This window comes from Gopherus flavomarginatus, chromosome 6 (assembly GCF_025201925.1).
Source record: "Gopherus flavomarginatus isolate rGopFla2 chromosome 6, rGopFla2.mat.asm, whole genome shotgun sequence".
In the NCBI taxonomy this organism is placed as follows: domain Eukaryota; kingdom Metazoa; phylum Chordata; order Testudines; family Testudinidae; genus Gopherus; species Gopherus flavomarginatus.
This window is the reverse complement of record NC_066622.1, coordinates 81,502,269-81,524,377: the sequence shown is the minus strand read 5'-3', so window position 1 is coordinate 81,524,377 and position 22,109 is coordinate 81,502,269. Positions and strand designations below refer to the sequence as shown.

Genomic DNA, 22,109 nt, shown 5'->3' with positions numbered 1-22,109 from the left:
ACTTGAAATCTCTAAGATATAATGCAGAGTTACAAGATAGTATTGAAGGACACCACCAACATGAGCTCTAGTCAATCTCAAAGAGATGTGGAAGTGGTTTCATCTAATACATCTGTCTGAGTCCTCTGGCCAATTTCTGTGGCTTTACAATAATATTTTTATTACTTTAAAATGTTTCTCTCTCCCTGATAGCTTCTGAAAAATCCATACCAAAACCAGATGAAACTGACTGCCCACACAGGAGAAACAATGAAATAATCCAGTCACAAAGTAGCCCTCAACAGCAATACTACATTCAATTTAGAAAAATTGGATGGAATTTAGAGAAGGTCTGCAAATGTTCTTCTGACTTAGGAGGCAGCATAAAAGGGATAAATATTCATGACTTGCTTGAATGATGACTAAGGGATGGAAGTAAACATCAAGAATTAAAAGTATTTATTTGAAAGGTCACAATGAAGCAGGGGTGAATAGGTGGACTGCGGGCCAAATCCAGACCATCAATTTTGAGTGGACCATGAAATCTTTTCAGTTACATTATTGCAGTTTCAAAAATGTTTCTCTGGAGTCTGGACCTTGACTAAAAAATTTGGACTTTCACAAAAAAATAATTGACTACCCCTGCAATGGAGTGTAACTATAAGTCATTGTAAGAAAAAAAAACCTGTACCACTGAAATGGTACCTTCAATCCAATCTCAATGCAATAGTTAATTTAGCAATAGCCTACCAATAGCAATAGCAATCTCAATGCAATAGTTAATTCAGAACACTCATAGGAATTAGGTAAATATTTTTCCATTGCACAGGTAGGAAAACTGAGGCACTGGGACTTACCAAGGTCGTACAGGGAGTGTGTGGAAGAGGTATCGATAGAATCCAGATATCTTCTGTCTCAGTCTTATTCTTCTTGCCATCTTCCAAGATGGAAGGGATAAAGATCCTCCTTCGCGCAGTCCATCCACCTTCATATCAGCCAACCACATGCCGGAATAAAATAAACAAACTTTTTAAGGGGGGGGGGGAGAATCAGTTCTAGCAGCACAAGTGCTAAAGGAACCAAGAAAAACGAAATGAATCATACTGAAAAGAGAACAGTTTAAACAACTGAGATGCCTAAGATTATGAGTTCTTCAGAGCAAGGAGAATGAGAGTATTTCCTATGCATTTGAAAAGCCATAGGCAACAGAGTTGGGGTGAGAGGAGGGCTGGTATCCAGGCCATGGCCCAGATACTTTTTGGCAGGGTCAAACCTGAGTGGTGCTGTGACCCCACACACCAGGTCACAGTACCACTCACTCAAACTTGGAGTGGGGGGATGCAGGGTCGGGGGGGGGGCAGGGTGTCAAGCTGCGGGTATAGGAGGGTACCTGAGAGAGGAAGAGGAGGACCGGGGCAGGAATCTATACCCCCTCCATCTTTAAATGGTGCTCTACAACTCCTGTGTGCAGCACCTGCTAAGTGGAGCCCTGAATCTGATTGTGTTTGTGACAAGGCTGGAGCAGGAATGGGGTTTAGCTTTAAACAATCTGTTCAGGGGCTTAAGGTTTGTTTCATGGGTTCTGGTTTAGCAAAAACAATACAAACTTGGCAGAATTTCTGCAGTTGCATTCTTTCCCTGAAGCTTCCCACCCTTCTGGTCACTCCAAACTACTTTCTTGTCTCTGTCCGCTACTCTTTATAGTGCTAAACCTAAGTAAACTCAGCTGTACTAATCGACTCCCAACTGGGATTGCCTCCTTGAGCTGAATGAAATTAACCCATAAAACTCCCACTAGAGGGCACCAAAAAACCTGTATACCCCCCATCAGCAGGCTTTGGAGCACAACTGCAATACAAAACACTCGTCGTAACAGCCATAGCCAGTTGGGGAAAGAAAGGAAGAAAAAAGGGGGCGGGGAAAGGGTAACAGCCACACACTGTGTAAAGAACTAAGAAGAGTACCCACTACATTACAGTATTATTTACAAAACAAAAACTGCTATTAGCATAAAACCAAACAAACCTAAAGCTAGGGATTTGGCAAGAGAAACCAAAAGAGGGGAAGTAATTTACTTTCACAGAAAGAGTTAATTATACAATTAGCTCCAGTTTGAAATATTTGCCTAACAACCATTTACCTTTTGTGAAACAGCTTTAATAATGATAACTGCTTACGCCCATGTTTTCTCATTGTTTTGCTTACCATCCTCTGCTGCAACTACTATTATTACAATTGCAGTATCAGTAATAAAACAATTACCCAGTCTCAGTGCTGTTGAATGGGTTTGAAACTCAGAGTTGAAAATAATTAACTTGGGCATTCATGATGAAGTTTGATATTGGAGAAAGGAAAAAATAAATAGAAATACAAATACATTTTATGCCAAGAAAGGACCATTATCTAGTATGACTTTCTGTCTATAACAGGCCATAGAATTTCATCCTGTTACTCCTATATTGAGTCCAATAACTTGTACAGAGAAAGGATATTGTCTGTTTAGTTTTGTTTTACATAACCTACCTCAGGCCCATCTGTGGTCTGATTGCTGTATGGGGGAAATAATTTCCCTCTGCTTCATGCACATAAAAATGGCTCAACTAGTTTTGCTCACGCTTTCCAATAAATTCACTCTCACCAAACCTGGGAAACTTCATCCCAAAATGTATTTGTGAAAGTTAAGAGCAACTGAAAGAAGTGGGTTATAATGGAAGTTAGAATCCAACCTTATAACAGGCCTTACCCACAATGGTTGTATATTAAAAAAAAGCAGCAGCAGCAGCCAAGAGTCTAATATGACAATAACAAAGATTCTTATAAATTATTTTACTGATGGTATCATTTATATTTCTCTGAGCATATTGTTCATGGAGACCATAAATGGAGGAAAAAGAGCCACAACTTTAAGCTGTAACATTAATGAAAAGTTCACCAGTGCTGCACCTCAAAATGTAAATACACAAATGCGCTTTGTGTGCCTTCTGACAAAGAGTATTTAAAGTTTCCTGCAGTCAAACCCCTATGTACTGAAAAGGAATTAAAAAATGAAAAGCTACCTTTTGTGAAGTAGGAGAGGGAGAGAGACCAGGAGAGAGTAATATCCCTGTGCATCTCTATAGGAGGATTAACTGTACAGAGAAAAAAAAAAAGGCTGTGTTCCTAGCTTTCTCTGTGCTCCTTACTGCAAGATCAGTCTGCAGCATGTCTTCTGCCAGTGATTCAAATGAGGACCAGTGAGGATGAGAGGAGAGAAAGGAAAGTGGGGAAAGGAAAAAAGAACCGAGGGCTTCTCTGCACTGGCAATTTACAGTGCTGCAACTTTCTCACTCAGGGCTATGAAAAAACGTCCCCGAGTGCAGTGCTGTAAAGCGCCAGTGTAGACAGTGCACCAGTGCCCTAAGAGGAGCAGGAAAGGATCAATAAGGAAATGAGGAGAAAAGAATAAAGGAACACAAAGGAGAACAAAGAAAAGAGAAGGGGGGGCTAAATGTAAGAGAAGAGGATGGAAGGAAAGAAAGTAGAGCAACTTGAGTGATGAGTTGTCTTCTGGGACCTGTAGGCTGCCCTATGCATCATGTTTTGGAACTCAATAGAAGAAATGCCAGGGAATTGCCTCCAAGGTGCCACACCATTGAGCGAAGGCAGCTACAGGGCAGCATTTGACCCCAACATTAGCCTGTCTCTGGACACAACATGTACACTGAACTCCATACAGGCAGGGCTCCTGGCTTGCCAGAGGAGGTAATGAGTTAGGGAACAGGCATTGCATTCAGCAAGCTCTCCCCTCAGGGTGGCATAACTTATAATACAGTATGAGTTCATGTCAACACGGCTCTTGGCAACAGTAACTCCCTCTTCTCCCCATTTTTGAGACACTGAAGAAGGGGCCCTCCATTGTCAGTGTGATACGGAACATAGCTGTACTGTGGAGCTTCTGATGGTGAGGTAGACAGTTTTACATCCAGTGATAGACATTCCTAAGCAGTGTGGTGCATTCAGCAGTACATTGGTTCCACAATGAGGAAATAGCCTTTACAACAGCAAAAAACATGGGAACTTTTAGAATATGAAGGTGGGCACAGTAGAATAGGCAACCAGTCCCCAGGAGAACTTCCCTGGAGGTTGAGGGGTAGGAAGTAAAAACAAGCAGAGCTTTCTAGCCCCACCACAGATAAAAGATAGAGGAATGGGACACCCCAGAAGATAGATCAAGCTGGAAGGAACCCAGGACATGACAAAAGCAATCAGAGGTTAAACGAAGACAGCAAAAAGGAAGGAAGTGGAAGTCTGTTGTGGAGAACAAATTGTATGGGAGAGGAATTGAGGCGCTGTGGTACCATTTGGTGTTAAGTTCATGAGCAATGGAAGACATTGGGACTTCAATTTTATTTTACAGGTCTAGGGTGACTTCTGGCCATCTTAACCCATTGTGATCTCTTCCCTGAACACTTTGGGTGCTCCAGAACCAAGCCTCCCACATCAACTAACTACTCGTGCATAAGAGCCTAAGGACCTGTACAGAAATTGAGCAAACCTAAGCACTGCATGTAGGGGAAAAGAAAATTAAAGTCATGTAAGAATCCACCATTTAGTCTATCACTCATCTACAGCTCTGAAATCAAGGCATTGCTTTTTCCCGCCCCCCAAGTTTTATGGCATTAACTCATGGCAACTAGTTGCTCATTAATATAACAGCTCTGGATGTGTTTTGACAACCAGAAAATTGTCCCTCTTCTTGAATTTAGGAAACAATCTATTTTCCAACACTTACGTGTAAATACAGTGAGACATGGTGGAGATGCCCTAGCCTGTCCCTGGCAAACAAGGAATTAAAGGTAAATTAGGCCACACCCTGAAAATTTATGAACGTGTCTAAATTTATGCACTCAAGTAGTCCCACTGATTGCAAAGAGCCAAACATGAGTAAAATTGATTGAAGGCTACAAATTTTAATTGTAGGATCGCATACTAATTCTCAGATAACACCCTGTTTCTTTCTACACTGCATCAACATGTGTAATGTTTTTCACTCGTGAAATGTTCAACTATTTTCATTGTTGTACTGGTCAATTTGATGCAAGTTCTCAACCAGCAAACTGTCACTATTAGCTGATTGTTGCACTGGATTACAATCAATAGTACTCTTTAAGTTTAGAGGTTTGCTTAGTGCTTAATTTGTTCCAAGGCTTGCCATGGCTGAGTCTCGGCACTTCTAAGCTTGGCAGTTCATAGCCCTGGCACCTCTGGGCTCACTGTGTCAGCTATGAAAGTAAAAAAGTGCTTAAGTCCTGGCACCTTTTTCATTACAAATTAAGCATGGGGTTTGCCCTTGACCAAACCGTTCTTTCCCCATTGTTAGGAAGAGTATGGTATGTCAGCTCACTGTCTGCCACTATCCTACCTCAATAGCGACATGAATCCATCATTTCAGCAATGATGAACATAACAAGTTTTCTCAAGTCCAATAAGCTAAATACACAAAGCAGAAGCAGAGGATCTATTAGTTCTGGACCAACTGTAAGAGATTTCTCTAGAACCACTGTGTATAATCACTAGTAAATAGATGTCCCATGATTGGTACTCCAGACTTGCATGATTGCAGCTCTCTAATAATACTTGATGCGTCTGTCATACTTTCCATCCTGCAGGATGCCAAAGCATTTTATAAACCACAGTCCTCATCACTGAAATGCAGCCACCCTTGAGGCAGGAAGGTGACTGTCAACTCACTGATGCACAACAGGGCAAGGAAAGAACATTTTGGCCAAGGCTGCAAGGGAATACCCCACTCTTATAGAAAGTACTAGAGAATCTTTAATGTCTATATTGAAACACAGGACCCTCAGTTTTAAAAGCAAAGAGACACAAACTTTACTTTGAACTCATTATTTGACTTGTAAGGATGAAGAAAAAGTTGATTCAGCCCTGCCTAATTAGGCTCTGTGGTTCCAGGGAGTGTAGGCAGCCCAAATCTAACACACAGGCCACTCTTCTTTATTGTCCACTCCCTGACACTAAGCTTCCCCTCCCCACCTCAGGGCTTGACCTTGCTGAAGTGCCTCTGCAGTGCTGAGCATGCACAACTCAAAGTTGAATCAGTGGGAGGGCCAAAGAGCTTTCAGGATTGGATGCTGCATGATGACTGATTTTCAGGGTCTCTGAGGGAAGCCTTTCTAATGACTAATAGAGTCACACCAAAGCGACCAGAAGTACCAGCAGACTGAACAGCCACTACTCCTCACACCCTTTCTCAGGGCTCCTCATTAAGGGTCCTGAGCATCTTCAGCTTGCAGTGGCCTTCAGTGAATATATGAATACTTAAATGTGCCTGCAATAAAGTCATCTGGCTGACTCCTGAGGTTCTAGAAGATAGAAGAGAGTTAGTTTTTAAAATATACGTTTGTTCACAGCGAGCCCGACTATTGTAAACGCTTATGAAAAGTGACAGTGAAATGGGGCCCTTTATCAAATGTGAGTGAATTGTACCAACTCCTATGCAACCAATTGTCAGAAAGCTTTTTATTAGAGAATGAGGGGTGCAGGAAGGGTGGATTCTGAAGACTAATTCTAATTTTCTTCAAGAAGTTACTACTTCACCCTCACTTATGCAGAGCATATCACATGCAATGAGTATTGTTCTGCAGAAATGACTCGGATACTTTACACAATCAAAGCGTCTAAGCAACAGCTTGACAATTTCATTTGACTTAGTCACAGTGAAAAGGGTGTTGGTGTTGTGCCATCATCGATGTTTCCCTGAATGGAGTGTTTAGCTCTCCAGTTTGGAAACTCACTCTGTACGTGGTGCTGTACAGTTATGGCTGCTAAATAATGTAAGTTTTGAAAAAGAATGGAATTGAATGAGAGCAGAAAGAAATGGATGTTGCAACTGGCGTTGTCTTTGTGTAAACTGTTTACAGGACAATGATCTGCATTAATGAGATGCCTACCATCTGAGAGAACAGTGAAGCATTAAGCCAAGACCTATGTTTCTCTTAGATTTGTTTGGAAATATTCTTAAGACTCCCCATGGAGTCCCATTCACAGATGTCTTCAATTTACTATATTTAGCTCTCTCCCATCACAATGGGAGATATTCACACTGGTTTGGGTACCAACATTCAAAATAAACAAACTAAAACCTTACTTTTGTGTCTAAAGAGTTGCATTAACTCTAATATTTCCCATTAGTATTTTTCACTTTTGCACCTTGTCTCCCACTAGGATCAGAGCCAGAAATGAAAAAAGCATGAGAACCACTGTTAGTGGAGTAGATGCAGAACCTTACAGGAAGGGTTGGGGTACTTTCATGTGCAAGCAAGAAGCAGCTAATTGAAAATTGCTGCCGGTAGCCTTGATCAAGAATTCTCCTGGCCCTTAACTCTAATTTTCAGACCCAGGAACACATTTTGGTTACAACTTAAAAAAAAAAAAGAGTGCACAGAGTAGCTTACAGCAAATAGACTGAGGGGAGAATTCAAGCCCTCAGGGGTGTTAGCTCCCAAAATTAGGTCACTGCTGATGCAGAACTAGATGCAATATTCTGCTGACCAAGCCAAAAAGGAGAGTGTCTTTTTAATCCAGAACTCTGCACTGTAACACTGTAGCCTGATTGACGTTATCAAATGTGGGTCAGGTATCTTTCCATGATTGCCAGCTGTTTTCAATTGCCCTCATCTGTTGCAGTTTGATGGAAGTGTCCAAGACTGAGCATAAATGGGAATTTGCAAGTTCACAAACAGGGGCAAAATATTTAAAGACAAGATATATTTTGCATGATTTATAATACTAATAAGGCCTTAAAGGGTTGTTCAGAACAACAATAACAGACTTTACCCTTGGGCATTGACAGTGGTGTGGAGACATTATATTCAATTGCTTAAGTATTGCCTAATTTAATTGCTTTCCATGAGCGTGCAAATGGAAAGCTAAAGATCCACAAGCTTCCACTTCAAGTCACTCAAAATTAACATTTAGAGTGAAGATATCAAAGAGCAGAACATGTGCATGGAGGCTCCCATTGAAGTGTTTATACATATGCAGTTTTCTTTGCCCCTCCCCTCTGGTTAAAGGATTCCACTGCCCTCCTTCCTGGGCTGTGTAATGAGTCAAGGCAGCCCAGCTATAGTCAGATTCCAACCCTACCTGACAGGGCTCCACTTCTCACAGAGTCAGCTGACAGCTGGGTTTTTATCTTTCAGGGGGTAGCTTCCTGATTAACACCTGGCCATCATACACCAGCTCATCTACTGCTCCCTTGAACACCTGTTTCCTCAAACCAGCATATCATGAAACAGGGATGATTGGCCCTGAGTCCCCATACTTCTTAAAGGGCCCAGGCTATCCTGTTACACAGTATACTCCCAGTTATCCAAACAGCATGAGGGACAAGGATTTTATTTGGATAATAGGTGTTCAGCTATAGGATAAGGCAGGAGCCATTCAGCAGCAGGAAGTCCTCCCATATAGCCAGGGGCCCATCTTCCTTCTCACAGCATAAGATACATGGGAGAGAAGGAAAGGATTCAGATAATGTAAATGTTTGGATAATAGTGTTTCAGATAAACAGGAGTATACTGTATCAACTTTTGTGATGTGCCTATAGCATAGGATGGATGTGATTGTGAAAGGGGATAAAGTAAAATAAATGAACATCACAATTAATGTGTCCAGATACAATTGTGCCATAATTGCTATCGCCATGTTCCCCTCCTCCCCCAGTGAACCACCCAAACTAAATTTGGCCAGCCCAGATCAACTGGTTCAGAGGTGACTTAACTATACTATATGAATGGGTGGCCTAACTTACTGACCCTCCAAGCTGCATCGATAATCTTCAGCAGTTCAAGAGCTGGACATGCCTGCTGGGGCTTGTGGCTTCTGCTAGGCAAGGCAGTGTGCGTATGTATGTGTGCACGCGTCTCAGGGATCAAGGCTTCAGTGAGAGTAGGTCTGAAGCCCCAAACCCCAGCAGGCCTGCATCACTGGGCAGAAACCCCAAGAGCCACCACCTTGCTGCGGGGCAGAAGCCCAGAGCTCCCCTCCCATGTCTGATAGGAGGAGAAAGGGGGAGGCATGGAGGGTTCTGCAAGATGCACTTTAACTGTAAAAGAGCTGCAAATTGTGGGGCAATGTAATCATGTGAGTTTTCTTCTTCCACTCAGTCCACAAATACCATGAGAGCAGCTGCTCATATGGGTCCTTTGAACTTCTGACTTTAGACCACCACTTCAGAACCCTCAAAATATTTTGTTTCAGATCCATTTTTGAAATGAGCAAGCATTTTGGGGGGAATAGATTGGTTCCTATTTTCTGAACTAGTTCTCCTATTTCTAGTGAAATATATTGATTAATGAATTGCCTTCTAATTTCTCCACCCAATTAATGGCATTCTTACCGCCTGATCCTAACAGATTTTGCTAGCAGCTGCTTTTCACCTATGCCCTCCACATGGGAGGTTTCTTGTCTAGTTACTCCCTTGTGTGTAAGCTAATTAAAGGGCCAGATGAGTTATATCTAAATTTTATATGTGCCAGGATCTTGAACGGTTGCTTTCAAGACTCACACATGAAAGGAATAAGGAGTCCCGTGACACCTTAAAGACTAACAGATTTATTTGGGCATATGCTTTCATGGGTAAAAAAACCTCACTTGAAGTGAAGTTTTTTACCCATGAAAGCTTATGCTCAAATAAGTCTTTAAGGTGCCACCAGACTCCTTGTTTTTGTGGATATAGACTAACATGGCCAGCCCCTGACACTTGACACACGAAAGGCACGTTCTCGTCAGAGCTGATCTTTTCAGAGGACCCTATGAAATCACCCAGCACAGTAACCACTGAGCACTGTGCTGATGGGCAGAATAAGCCATGCAGCGGGTGAAGGCAGTGGACATATTGCACCATTTTTAAGACTGACTATGGATTTTGGTGTGTCTCACATCAGGACTCCAGCAAAGCACATGGTTCTCAGATTAGAGGGCTTTACTAAAGCTCTTTTAAATCAGAGCCATGCTATCTTGCCTCTATTTGCTTTGAGTGCACAGCAAGTGAGATCAAGTCACCAGGCTAATGTGTATTTGCTGGCTTTATCTCAGCTCTTGTAACACATGCATGGGCTACGATAAGCCAATTAGATTCTCTCAAGACCAGATACCATCTGGCTGAGAAATTGCTGGCAGTCCAGTAGGCAGCACTTCTGCAGTCTCTGAGGGGGTTTCACATTTTCCCAATCAGTTCTCACAATCATCCCTTCTCAGTGCCAGAATTAAAACAAAAAACAAAAAATCACAACCCTTTTGAATTTATTTAATTATTCTGTATTGTAAGAAGTAGGAGAGCACTGTGTGCTTGGAGGAAGACAAGGATGGATACGCAAGTGCCAACATCACACTTTTGACTATACTTTGAAGAGATCTAGAGTTATAGTTGTCATAGCAACCCTATTAACAAATAGCAGCCTAGGCTTTACACAGGAGATGTGACTGCTGGGGTTTGTTGGGAATTTTATTAGCAATTTCTGCTAAAATGCACGGTTTCTGTAAGCTTCCAATCTATCACCTCTCATATTCTTTTGGGTTTTTTCCTTACAGTGCACCTCTCACTTTATGGCACCCAAATTTTTATTTGTTTAAAGTGAATATCCCTACAGCAAGAGCCCCACAATTTGCGATATTCTGTCTCTCATGCTGGAAGAAGATATACGAATGTACCATTCTTTAAAAGAAATAAATTGATTTGCATTAACACTCTCTGTGAGCTAACTCTGGGACTATAATTATAGTTTCAGTCTTCAGGGTTACTAAGCAATTCCCCTCATTCCCCACCAAAACCCCTCCCCCCAATAAAAGGTTGATCTAGTTAGAAAGATAAGTGGGGTGGGGTCCATTCTATACATCATCCAAAAATGGATTGATTTATTTTCTGCAGTTGTTTAAGACAAAGATTTATAAAGATTGAATTACAGAGATTTCAGTACCTGAAGGTTTATTATGCATGGTTTTCATGATTCATAACCATCTCTAGATGCATTACTGCTACTCTGCTGGACCAGGATTTAAATATTAACCCCTGGCAGATTTTATTTCTAGATAGATTAGAATTAGATTATCTGTCTGAGCTATATTTATTACAATAGCAATAATACCTTGCATTTCTACAGCACGTTTCATCTCAGGATTTCAAAGCGCTTTTCAAATGCTAATTAATTAAATCTCTAATTAAACATCCCTATGAAGAACATAACAAGTATCTCCATTTTAAGGATGTACTAACTGAGGCAGAAGTTACATATCTTGCTCAAGGTCTCCCAGAAGTCAAGAGTGAGAGCAGGGACAAGATTCCTTGCTATTTAATTCCCAGTGGGCACTCTGTCCTCAAGAGTGATTATTGATCTTTCCCCAGACAAACACTTTGTCATGTCTTTTATTAGCAGAGTGAGGCAGCTCAAAAAGTTTCCCAACAAACGAAAGAACACTTATAAGCCAAATGTTTGTTTAAAGCAGACATCCCTGTTACCAGTTAGCAGCAGCATCCCAGCTTTCCCACTGTACTGAGTTTGCTTTCACCATCACAGAGATGAGGTAGAAAGAGATGCTTCTGGAGCCACTAACTTTTGACCACCATCTGAAGAACTGTCTACTAGAGAACTACTATCATGACATTTGTATAGCTGACTCCCTCTAATCTCTCTGAGGATTTCCAGTAACCTCTCCATTCCTACCAACATGGTTCTGAGAGGAAGCTGTATTCAGGACTCCAACAACTGAAATTTAAACAAAGTGAATTGTTACTCCAACTTTATTAAGATAATCCACTTACTTAAGAGAACTGAGGGGAACAGTTTCCACCTCAGCTCAAGTCCTAAACAATGCGTCTAGGTGTTTCCTGTACTAGTTTAGCTAAAAAAGACCTCCTCTGTCTGAGAAGGAAACGGGGCACCATTCTTCTCAGCAGAAGTCCAGCCTTTCTTCTACAATGGCTATTCTTTCTCTTATCTTCCTTTCATGTGTCAGCTTGGCCTGGTAAGCTAATGAGACACAGCAGCACCTGCCTTCCAGCTACTTAGCCCCCTGCCCCTTCTTCATAAACACTACAAACTTTATTTTCTGGTAAATTGATGACATGCGATACTTCAAACAGTCCCCATCAACCACCCAAACTCTCATCACCAATTTCAACAAAGAAGTCACTACCCATCTTCACTAATATAACCTAATTAAACTTCAAATGTTTACAGACCATCTTCCATCCCAAGCTGACTTACAAACTTTATATACTGTACCTTAGAGAGAATTTACTTCACCCACTTCTGGGGTATAACACAGCAGCTGTTTGATAGCTCACAGCACCACCACAGAACAGATTAGGGCAGGGAATGAAGGAGAAAAATGTTCCCAGTTCACATCTTAGGGAAAATGTTGGTAGGATGTTTGCAATTACACGGTTAGTACTGAGGCTTCAACAGAGATTAACTACCCCACTGTAGTAAAACCTTTCATGGGATGTTGAATTACTAATAGCATCTGGGGTGTTGGTTTCAAATCTCATTCAAAAGATAGTACTTCCATTGCCCAGCCCCATGAGTCTAGAATGCTGCCTAATCAACACCACTACCTACAACTCCCTGTCAGGGTTTTCTTTGAAGTTCTTCCCATCCAAGTACTAACCAGGCTGACTTTGCTCAAGCTGGGAGATCTGATGAGATCATTCCTGGGGGTGTCATGGCTGTAGGCAGCCCCTGCCACTCTGATTATATAGATTCACAATGCCATTGTTATGTTTAATGTCTAATACAACAGACAAGTCTATTGTGACACGGTGAACGGACTTCAATCTGCATTGCACTAGCAAAGGATGTTATATAGCCAGACATCCCTGCAAATGTGGCTGGTCTTGTGGATACAGTGGCTGCAAAAAATCCCAGCAGAGATGCCTAAGAGGTCAGTAGTTGCTTAAAATGAGAGTACCAATAAGCTTAACAGGCAGCTTGTCTCCCATGGCAATATAAACAGTCCAGTGGCAGGAGCTCAGGGATTCTGAAGTCCTGGAAACAGCAGGAAGTTCTCCTTATCATGCTTCTCACTTAGGGGCTGTAAGAAAGCCTAAGACTTTAATGCTTGGGATCTCAAAAGGCCTTTTTCTTTCTGTGACCTGTTACTAGATTTCTTATAGGATAGAACTGCAACCCATCAGCCCAGGTTCTTTTTGTCCTGCTGCCCCTGCTCTGGCTGTCCTACTGCACAGAGACTGTACTGTATGTGAAAATGTATAAATGCATTCAATGTCTTTTTAAAACTAGGAAATGCTGTTTTGGTTATTAAATTAATGGGCCCAGTGGCATATTTAGAAGGATTTTCTTGTGCTTGAGAATGATGCCAGATTGGCACAGCCATGAAGACATAAATACCCCATTAACCTGCAGACAAGTGAAGCACGGTAGCAGCTGTGCAAGCTGCCTCCACGTTACTGCCATGGCCTTGAGAGGCCAAGTCTAACAATGTAGATAGTTCAGTCTCCACACCCCTTCAATCCTTGGCCTCGCTGACTGACTGCCAACATGAATGCCAGTTGTGCGTATGGACAGCTGCCCACTAGTAACCAGCCAAAACTGTCCAATCTTTGCATAAAACATGTCAAATAACTGTCAGGTGAGAACAGATTTTGGTCTCTACTAACCAGAGATAAAAGGTTCCATACCTCATTACTAATCCCACGAACCATCCATCCCTTGTCATTATTTTAATAGAAGACTCTGGCATACTAAGCATATCTTGGCCTCACATTTTATGGCTTCTGGATTTTAGGTCTGATTTGTGTGGTAAAAACAGCATGTAGTTGAAGCATGCCCGACATTAGCTTTTATGGTATTGTTTGCTTCTGAGGATGCTCAGATATGCTTCACAGAATCTGAATACTGCTAATGTGTCTTCTTTTTTTTTTGCTGTTCTTAATTAGTTTCCACAGTTCTTAAAAATGAACATAGCCACTTATGTCACATGACTTGCAACTATCTTGAAATGTACAGAATACAACACTTAGAACATCATTTTGAATAGAACAGCAGTAACACGGAGACAGGCAATAGCACTGGATAGTCCTTTTTCATATTAGATCTTTTTTTCCCCCATACACCAGGTATTCTTCTGACAGGACCATTCTGACATTTTTGAACAGTTCTGACAATACTCCTACTGGAAACTGTGAAAGATGACAGTAATTTGGGAATATTCTAAATGGGAGACTGAAAAGAGAGAGTCAGTATGTCTGAGACAACTATGTCATTTGTCATCCCAGTGATTTCTCTCACGGAAAGACTCTGCTGAGGACTACACAATATGATTATACTCACATGCACCTTGATGAAATGATCTTGGGATGTAGGGAGGAAATATACAGAGACATCACAGTCTACTGGATGGAGCGCTTGACTGCGGCCGGGTCTGCACTATAGACTCCGTGAAGAGATGGGATCCCTGACTGACATAGCTGTTGCTGGCAGAAGCCCCCTGTGCAGATGAGGTTATCGTGGCAAAACTGTGCTTTTACCAACAGAGTTTGTTTCCCTCGTTTGGGGTGGGGGGTGATTTTACTATACCAGTGACAAGTGCAGTTTCACCAGAATATTCCCAGCCGCTGACCCACTAGGTGACCCTGGGGAAGTCATTTCATCTCTCTGTACAACTATTTCCCATCCCATCCTTTGGCTTATTTACATCATATGTGATCTCTCACTAAATCTATGGACCATGCTTAGCACAGTGGGGTCCTCATCTCAGCTGGGGCCTCTAGGTGTTACCATAATCTAAAACAAATAATATTAATACACAGGATGAGCTTGTAACAAAGAAGAGACATAACTGCCCACTGACAAAATATCAGATAACTGTTCTTGCATAGAAAAAAACCCCAATGCACTAGATGCTGCTTTTAGTTATGGTGAATCTGAAGAGTAGAACTCCGTTCACTTGAAGGAGGAAATTCCTGCAAGGAGACAACTGAGAACCACATTAGGAGGGCTGAATCTGCACAAAGGCAAATGACAGCATTGCCAACCACTGGCCAGCAGTGGAAGTATGGGATCGTTTTTATTCTGGCCCCTCTAAACGATGGGGACATCTTCCAGATAGAACCTATGGAGGTGGGATGGTAATAGCCTTGGGTTGAACAGCATAGTTGACATTATGTACACACCTTGACTAAGCAGTTATTCGTATTGTATTTTATAGCACCCAAAAATGTGCTAGGGACTTCACAGAAGACACAGAAATAAAGGCTCCTGTCTCAAAGAACTTCCAGTCTACTTATGAGACATCACAAAATGACTGAGGATGTCAAGCAATAGGAAAATGGGTGTTGCAAAGAATAGGGTAATTGTGGTAACAGCAAGAAGATCATGGGGTTACTCAATGTAGCCACCAGTGAATTTGGGGGGGTTTGTTAAATTTTCTGTTGAAAAAATAAATTAAAAAAAGCTAAGGAAGATTCAAATATAAGATGGTGAATATGATTGGATCATTTAATGTAGGCACTGCAAAAGAACTCAGTTTTCAGGATAGGGTAGTAGAGTTTGGTAGACCATAGAAGAGGGTGTCCCATGCATGGGAAGGAATGCTGAACAAGTGACAAAGATACTTGTTTGGAAATAGATGAATGGGACACAAGGCTAGTGTCATTGTTGGACCAGGGGGGTTGATATGATAAGAAGCTGTGGTCTGAAAACAAGGGGTAAGAAGAACAGCATAATGCTCCAAAGGTAAGAACTAAGAGGTGGCACCAGCTGAGACCTCTTTAGTAGGAACAGAGTGCTCCAGGAGGGCTTTGCATGGTGCTAAGGGGGCTCCTCCAGCCATAATATGACAATATATTTTATCTGCTTTTGCACTATATACAAACTCCCATTTAGAGGAAACCTACAGCTATTTCCATGTGCCTACATGAATACAGTCCAGAACAGATATCCTGCTGCAACAACCACCTCACTAGAAGATGGCATATACAGCATGCATTTATTACAGCTTTCATTTTTACATTGTTGCTTTGTGTAAACAATATGTTTTTTAGGGAGACATTTATTTTTCATGAGTCTTGAAGTCTCTTACTAAGATTGCAAATTGGTAATAAGAAAAAAATCCTCCTGCAGCAACAGGCAAATCAAGGAAATATATTGTTTTATTCACTCCTCACAAGTTTAGGAGCTATTTTCTGCTCCTGCAATATTCACCCAGTGCTTTGTCTTCACTTTCTCTCATTCCCTCAGTCTCTCCCAGCCAGTGAGCAAAAAGCAAGTTGTACATCGCTGTCTTGTGACTCATCCTTAATGTAAAAATATCTCTGTGTGTGGCATGTGGTGTTAATCATTGTCTCTCTCTTGCTTAATGTCAGAGTTGGCAATTTTCTTCATCTTCTCTGGGTGGCCAATGTGTGCATTATTTCTGATTTTCTTCATTATACCAATGAGTGGGTGGCAATTGGAGCTAAACTAATCTCTCTTTGCAAGTGCAGTGGCACATGTGGTTACTTATGGTCTGTCTTTCAGACAGCATCAGAGATCAGAGATCAAACAGTCCTCAGTTCCAACAGACTTAACATGATATAGATGGTATTTATACATTTTTCTTATATTGCTGTGGCTCCCGCTGTTATTTATTTATAGGAGGGGGAAGCTAAGAACATTTTTCCATCCCCTGCTAATAAACTGATTGTTCCCTGGCTCAAGCTGTTCAAAACATTTAAAATTGTAGCTGGGAAGTTATTGGTCCTGAACTGTTTGGCAGTGCTGTGTTCTGTTAAATAGATGCTACGTTTCATTCCCCATCAATAGCTACATATCAGTAGTGGATGTACAGATCCTTGTATGCTAGGTTTGTAAAGTACCTTATGTCCCTGTGGTGTAAGAGGCACAATACAAATGTCATTTTTTTCCCTCTGTAATTTGCACTGTTTGCTAAATATATTATGAAACACTGTTTAGATCAGGTCTTCTGTGCTACGTCCTTTCACAAACAAATCTCCAGTGTCCCCTTGGGGGCTAAGTTACCATATTTGCTGTAATGTAAATGCTAATGAGAGCTGTATGATTTGTGAACAAATAGGAAGAATGTATGGAGGGAAATTCTCATGTCACGCAGAAATGCTCTATTGTGGCTGCATTTCTTGGCCAACTGCCAGCTCATTTCTTGGCCAATTGTATATGGAACAGATTTTTCAAGAAACAAAACAGTAAGTTAACAGCCCCCTCCCCCCTACACAGTTACATAGCAAATAAATATCAGGCAGAATCAAACTCCAGAAAGCTGTGATCAATCCAATGTGGATTATTATTTTCTACAAGTAAAAAGGATTTTATTTTGGGTAAATTTTCACAGGGGCAGCAAAAGGCATGTTCCTGACACCAGAGCAACTCACCTACCAAATATCCAGTCCCACTCCAAAGTTTCATGGTGCTAGACTTTGGGTCTTGAAATGGTTGTAATGCTTTGACATGGAGAAAAAACATTTTCCCCTAATTTCCACTCTTGGAAATGGCTGAACCAATTTATCTGAAACTTAAAAAAATAATAATAATAGTAATTCAGCCTGAGAAAGATATCCAGCATGGAAAATTTCAGCCCCAGTGGTTACAGTTTTGCATATCAAGCAGCTCACAATGCACACACAGGCGGGTGGACATTTTGACCAACAATACTAGGTCATATCTCTACTCTGATAAGTAGTTCTGTAGTCACGTAGTGTTGTGTCTGTTCCCTGATTTATCTTCTCTGTTTGCACCCTTGTTCTCAAAGGCCCCTTTATCATGATTATTCTGTCCATCCTCAGTGAGGGCAACCACAGGATGCAGTGTCATTTGGAAACTCCTAAGGACAAATCCTCTGATAACTAAAAGTGGCCACTGAAGAGCAGTACAAGACCTCTGTTCTTTCCCTCTCTTGGCCCCAGTACCTTTGGCTCCATAGCATTCCAGATCCCAAAGAAAAGAACTGAGTTTGGATCATCAAGTCATGGATTAGGATCTTTATATGCAGCACACGCACTAGAGCAACAGGCCAGCCTGCATACGTTTGGTGCGAGCCAATCATTCTCTTTTAAAAAATCCTGCTTCATAGCTGTTTGCCCTGTGCATAATCAATCCCCAGCGCTAACAAGTTCTTCATACCATTGTTAATACTTAATATGATACCCACAGTAGGTACCTTGCTGTGGAGGTATTTTTATCATCAAAAACAGAGCTTCGACATTTACTGCTCTGGCAAAGTACCTCAACCTTACAGATGAGCAAAAAATGGAAAACACGTGTCAACTGAAATTGCTAACTACTGCCAAATTATTGGCGTGGCTTTGTAACGTGGCCATATGCCCAATATGAACAGAAACCACCAGTGTATTTAATGTATGCTACTAAATAGTTTCAGGTGCTCCAATACTACCACAATGTGCAGAATATAAATGCCAAAAATAGGATAATAGTACTCAATCATTACTGACCTGGTCTAGATTTGAATTGGTGATGTGGAGAGACTAAGGGATATCTATTTTATTATCAATTCACTGGACCATTCTGTCTTCAGTCAACATGGTTTTATGTGGAAAGGTCGTGCTAACTAAGATCAATGTTTAGAACCAGCCTCAGGCAGACCCAGCCACCACTAACACACAGAGAAAGTGAAGAATTTAAGACATAGGATTCTTCTTTCACAATAGTTCCCATTCTTGTGAAATGATGAGACAATACAGGAAACAAGATTTTTTCAGGCCACAGTTGGTGTCAACTTTGGCATCAAAACTGCACCCCATTAGTGGACAACAAACTCCACATAAGCACCTTTGCCTAATGTTGAGGATAAAGATAACACAATAAAAGGAATGTTGGAGGAATTTTTATGAAGAATGGAGTAACTTCGGAGCATGAATACTATAATAAATGTGTGCAATAATAAAGTAACAAGACCAGAGGAGAAGATAGAAAAGACTGAAGAGACAACATTAGAACATACAGCAAAAACTAAAGCACAGATAAAAAGTAATATAGCAAAAGGAAGAACAAAACTACTGGGGAATAATCAGAATTATGAGACTCGAACATACCAATTCTTGTGATGCTAGCAAAAAAAGAAATCCCAGTTCACTGAAATATGATGAACAATTTCTGATGAAATTACTCAATTTAAATGCTACAGAAGACCCTAGGGAGAGAAAAATGCTTCAGAATTCCTTCCAGATCTGTCCAAGGCACGAATGTCAATGTCTTTTTGTAGGACCAAAAGTGCCATAATTTCTGATTTTAGAGACAAAAGAACAAAAAAGAAAGAAAGGTCTTCAGAAAAATGTGAACTTCTCCCCTTTCAAACAAAATTTATACTCCATGAGTCAAGTCACAGGAGGACAATTTGCAGAGAAAGAAATAACTCAGGTCAAAAGGTTTATTTGTTATACCCAACCAAATTCCAGTTCTCATACAACAGGAAAATATTCTATGTTCTGGAATATAAATCCATATGATAGGTCTCAGATAAAATTCACAATGGGAACTTAAAATATCTGTCACGAATCTGAAGGATTAGTGACGAACCAAACTCAGTCACAAACAAGTTTTGGATTGGCTGATGTACATTTAACAACATCAAATAATTAGACACAATATTTTGTCTTGAATTTTTTAAAAAAAGCAATGTTAAAAAACACAGCTTCATCCTAATTCCATACTTTAAACAAACAAACAAACAAACCAAGTACCAAACACCAATGCTCTGCTTGGTGATATTTTTGGCAGGCAGCAGCAAATGAGCATATAGATTCAATTACATTCACTCCCTTATACGTGGCCATCCTACATTGGAAGGGTAGCACATGAGGACATTAGCAGCAGGAGCGACATCACGGTTTTTGGCGGCTTAGGCGGGGGTCCTTCTCCGCTACCGGTCGGAAACAATTCGGCGGGGGGGGTCCTTCTGTGCTCCTGGTCTTCGGAGCACTTCAGCGGAGGGGCACTTCAGAATTGCTGCCGAAGACCTGGAGCACGGAAGGACCCCACCCCCGCCACCGAATTGCCGCAGAAGACATGGAGTACAGAAGGACCCCCTGCCGCCAAATTGCCGCTGAGGGGCACAAAATGCCACCCTCCCAAATCCTGGTGCCCTAGGCGACTGCCTAAGTTGCCTAAATGGAAGCGCCGGCCCTGATTAGCAGTGTTGCTACCTATGATGTACTACTCCATATACAAACACTATTTGGATTCCACTGTTGTTGCTCCAACAACATTAAATTAGAAAGAAAAAAATCCCCAACGCCCATTATTGGAACTAAATTCTCTTTAATTAGGAATGAATTTAAATCTGAATTATGTAAATCAGAGTACTCCTCTGAGTTTCTAAAAACATAAGTATCAGAAAATTAATCTTGAATTCCAAGCACTCTGAAACAGTGCAGCACAGCAGCTGCTGCCTCACTGCTCTCTGAGAACTCCCTGTCAACACTTACCAATCTAGATCAACTTCATGATGCTAGGGGCAGTTGTCCAAGGAGGTATACTTGGCAAGCGATTCTCCCCTCAACACCATTCCCATGTGGCACAGGTACTCTATAACATCTCTGCAGCCAGTCAGGAGGAAATGGCAATGGTACAGACACATTAGATGTCCACTGTAAGCACCCTATCCTCTCTCCACCCCTCTGACAAGCCCAGGCATCAGGAGCAAGCATATTGAGGGATTCTTTATAGCGCTTAACATTATGGGAATTCTGTGCTGATACACTGCACCCTGAAGTGTGCCCTGAAGAGAGCAGGCTTGATGTAAATTAGAACAACTGGTGGCTGAAATCTAAACTGGCCCCTGGAACAGATCAGAAACAGGTATAAAAATAGGCTTTAGATCACTCAGTCTGGGGGCAGAGGGGACAGTACCATGACTTCTGGAACCATAGCACAGGATTCCATCCCTGATATGGTGAACAGATTTCACAAGTTTGGTCTGCTAGGCAGGGAATAGGCTATTGATTATGGGAGCAAATCTTCCTAGGATATGTGAGATGGAAGGTTAGACCCAGGGATTTCCCTACACCCCCTCTGAATCCCCGCCCCCCTTCCCCAGTTTTGTGATTTAGTTGCATGCAGTGTTGACAATTTAGTGATTGTTTGGAAATTTTAACTGAAATTGAAACATTAATACATACTTTAAAAGCATATAAAGTGTATGATAAAATACGTGTATCTGAAAAAGTATCATAGATTTGAAAAGTATGAACATAGACTAGCTTCCTTATACAGCTTTTGTTTTTATTACTATGCCAGTGCATTCATTTTGGTGATGTTGGCCAAATTATGATTTGTAAGCGAAGTCTAAATGAGGTCTCCCTGACAGCTAGTAATGAGCTGGGGCTGGGGGGAAAAGCTTCAAGACCAGAGTCTATTTACAGTCACACCTAATCTTCCTAGGTATCCAGCAAACAGAGTTATGTTGCCCAAGTGATAGATTTTGACTGGGGTTGGGTTACAAATCACTTGAATATGGGGGTTGGGGGGAGAAATGTTGTTATTCTTATTGTATGAGTAAAAGGCAGTCAGTGGAACTGTACTTAGCCTGTGCTGACTGAGGGCATCAAGAGAAAGAGGGTGGAGACAGGTGTTTTGCTTGATGGTCTGCCTGAGTCACAAGTACTAGTTGACCTGCCCTTCTCCACTGTTTAAAGACAGAGCTGAATAGGCTCCATAGATAGTCTTTTGTTCTGTTAAATAACTATTACAGCTGAAAATCACTGATAATCAGGTCTAAAATGGAAGAGAGGGCCCAGTCTGCACTAGCAGCAAGGTTCCCCCACTCAGAGCTCAGCTGAAATCACTGTAAGCTGGGTGGAACTCAAAAGACATGCGAACAAACATGGGTGTGGTATCATACTTTCAATTTAAGCAAGAGATATCACACACTACAAACTGGAGGCCAATGTTAAGTGCATTGTTACTTGTTCATCCTGAAGTTGAACACTGGTTCTGAACAAGACCAGCAAATGCTCACCATCTTTCTGCAAGAAATGCAACTGACTGGCTAGAAGCATATGGTGTAACAGTGAAAGACTCAACAATTGAAAAGGTGAAGACCTCTTTCAGCACATTTAAAAAAATGTGCATACATGACTGATG

At 41.3% G+C, this 22,109-nt stretch overlaps 2 protein-coding genes across 3 annotated transcripts in view; one reads left to right on the top strand and one right to left on the bottom strand.

Annotated features, from left to right (window-relative positions):
* Positions 1-940, bottom strand: part of LOC127054462 (pulmonary surfactant-associated protein D-like) — a 216,345-nt gene extending 215,405 nt beyond the window's left edge. Inside the window, exon 1 of the mRNA XM_050960678.1 lies at positions 837-940. The gene's annotated coding sequence lies outside the window, so the exon portion shown is untranslated. The remainder of the gene's footprint in view (positions 1-836) is intronic.
* RASGEF1A (RasGEF domain family member 1A) overlaps positions 1-22,109 on the top strand; it is a 268,679-nt gene that overhangs the window by 10,003 nt on the left and 236,567 nt on the right. The window lies entirely within an intron of this gene.